The 3,268-nt window shown below is 37.1% G+C and overlaps 1 pseudogene; it reads left to right on the forward strand.

The window, feature by feature from the left end:
- The first annotated feature begins 508 nt into the window (after nucleotides 1-508).
- LOC123172199 ((E)-beta-caryophyllene synthase-like) lies at nucleotides 509-2,804 on the forward strand (annotated as a pseudogene).
- Nucleotides 2,805-3,268: the final 464 nt, after the last annotated feature.

Genomic DNA, 3,268 nt, shown 5'->3' on the forward strand with positions numbered 1-3,268 from the left:
CTGCTAGTCAATAAACATGTTTTCTTCCTTTTCTTAGAATTTTTGAAATTATTTGTTGTTTTGTGTCATATCAATCTTTTTGTTCTTGTTTATCATGTCAATGTCATGGGTTTGGCATTCCTTATGCATTATTATGAGACTTTGTCCTACATCTTACAGTGGGGTACAATTACATACGGAGGAAACTTAATTTTCTGTCAATGTTCTGTCACCACTCTTTTCTTTTATTATTTCTCATGGACTTCCATAGGAACTAAAATAAATCATATGAGAAAAAATAATTCTAAATCATTTTTCCACATAGATTTTATGGTCACATAACTGAGTATTCAAAGATATAAAATTGGTGACGACAATTTTATAATGGCTAAAATAATTTAAAACAAACCTTGAAGGTGGCGCCCATGCATATTCATGGGCCACTTAGTTAATTTCTTAACGTCATATGAACTAAGTGTGACTAAGAGCTTGTCATGTCATCAATCAACATGTCTTGCAGTATTTATCAATGGAAGACAGGGCAGAAGATAATAAGCAAGAGGTGCTGAAAATCATACTAAACACCATGAGCTCCACTGATCTACCTCAAAAGCTGGAGCTTGTTGACACACTGCAGTGTATTGGGGTGGACTATCACTACCGACAGGAGATTGATGAATTGCTGCGTGATATATATGGTGACAAGCATGAAATTCATGACCTTTATACAGCTGCCTTGCGGTTTTACCTGCTTAGGAAACATGGCTACCCTGTCTCTTCTGGTACGTGAACATGTTTGGGTGGACGTTACAGAACATGATGTTATACAAGCAATTATAGCTGTATTATTTCCATTCTACTGAATATACAATTGAAAATATAGCTGTACTATTTCCATTTTACTAGTAATATATTTTTTAGTTGCTTTAACATTTTGGTATAATTATGCAGATGTGTTTACCATGTTTGTTGACGGGAACAGAATTATTGGGAGCACTGATGCTATAACTTTGTTGGTTCTCTACAACGCTGCACATCTGAGAACCCATGGAGAAAAAATACTTGATGATCTTATGACTTCGACAAAGCAGCTCCTAAAATATATGGTGAACCAGTTGGATCCGACATTGTCACAAGAAGTGCAATACACCCTAGAAACTCCCCTTTTCAGGAGGCTTCACCGAATTGAAGCAAAGAGCTACATCTCAACATATGAGAAAAAGCACACACGAAACAAGACCATATTGGAGTTTGCAAAGCTGGACTACAATATCGTGCAAAGTTTGTACTGTGACGAGCTTAAAGATCTTACCCTGTAAGGCTCTGCTATATTTATGTGAATTAACTCATTTATTGTTAACACGTCATATATTCTTAACAAATTAAATGCATTGTCCCCTTTTGTATGTGTCGATTTACAGATGGTGGAATGGATTTGATATAAAAACCCACCTACCCTGGGCACGTGATCGAATGGTTGAGATGCACTTTTGGATGATGGGAGTTTTCTTTGAGCCCCATTATTCATATCCAAGAACCGTGCTTACAAAGTTGATTACCCTTGTGTCGGTTTTTGATGACTTCTATGACAACTATAGCACCGCACAAGAAAGCACGATGTTTACTTCAGCAATTGACAGGTTTCCTTTGTCCTTAACACCTATTCAGCCCATTTATTGTGCTCACTTGCAAGCTTCTACTATTTTTATGCACACCATCTGTTCAAAATATCTGTACTATAATTTGCCTTAAAACGCAGGTGGGACGAGCATGCAGCTGAGCAAGTCCCAACATACATGAGGCCGTTCTACAAGGGCACCGTTTCCACCATAAACTGCATTGAAGAGGACTTGAAACTTCAGAAAAATAAGCATGCTGAGTTGGTTAAAGAACTGGTATGTATTTATCGTCTTAACTTCATTTAATACAAAACAGTTTTGAGATATAGAAGTAATATAGGTATTCCACAGTTAATTGTTTAGCTATTTATGTGAAAAGCAATATTACTAATTTAAAATCTAGTATGTTGCCAGGAAATATAGAAGTATGAGTCAATGTTCTTTGATTCCATGTTCAAATCAAAAATATTTTCAGGATTTATTTTCTAGGTAACTAATGGCAATTATACAGGATACTTTGCACTTCACATTTTTGTGTGCATATTTATGTAGATTATCGACACTGCAAATGGCTATAATGCTGAAGAAATGGCGTGATCAACAATACGTCCCATCTAACCTTGAAGAGCACCTACAAATATCTGTTCGTAGCAGCGGATGTATGCACATATCAAACCTTGCATTCCTATTAATGGGAGATGTCACGCCCAGTGAGACTGTACAATGGACTTGGACATACCCAAGAATCATCAGAGCCATATGCATAATCGGCCGTGTTATGAACGACATTACATCCCATGAGGTAATAAGATTATCATATAGATGTAATATATATCTTTGCACTGTGAAAATATATTATGTTTCCATGGGGAAAAAACATATGTAATAATTTTGTTTCCTTTTCTGTTAATGAAGCGGGAACAAGCTTCGCAGCACGTGGTATCTACTGTGCAGACCTACATAAAGGAGAATGGGTGCACAGTGCAGCAGGCAAACGAAGGGCTTAACCAGATAGTTGAAGAAGCATGGATGGATATCAATGAAGGATTCATGCAGCCGACGGCTCATCCATTCGCAGTCTTGTCAAGAGCAGTCAATCTCGCAAGGACGATGGATTTCATGTACAAGCGTGAAGATGCATACACCACCTCCGAGTCGCTCAAAGATACTTTGGACTCTCTATACATTCTCCCGATTGATGTTTGAAGAATTCAAACTTATAAATAATGGTGGAGTTATGACAGTCGTTTACCTATACAGATTGTACATCGTACACTATATATTGTTATATGTAGTGTTTGTATCCGATCATTGCACCGCTATGTACCAAATACATGCATTGGTCCTTGATCCAATGCAATGCTTGTAAAGTCTTAACAATTACTATATTGCTTAAAATAAAAAGGAACACTCAAACATAAAACTCGGGTTGGCGGCACGTGCTAACGAGATAGAGGTGGGTTTCTTGAAGGTATTGTTTAAACAAGTGCCAATTGGAAACCATTTCCTAGTTCAAGAATATCTCTTCGGTGTTACAGTTTGGGAAGGAAATACAAACTACGGTCATAGTAGTAGTTGCTGTAGTAATTTTCAGAAATATGTATGCACATATTTCAAAAACTTTAGCTTAAAGCTAACCTAAAGCTACTACCATTGTGAAGCGGAAGGGG

This window comes from Triticum aestivum, unplaced genomic scaffold (genome assembly GCF_018294505.1).
Source record: "Triticum aestivum cultivar Chinese Spring unplaced genomic scaffold, IWGSC CS RefSeq v2.1 scaffold18334, whole genome shotgun sequence".
Lineage (NCBI taxonomy): Eukaryota > Viridiplantae > Streptophyta > Magnoliopsida > Poales > Poaceae > Triticum > Triticum aestivum.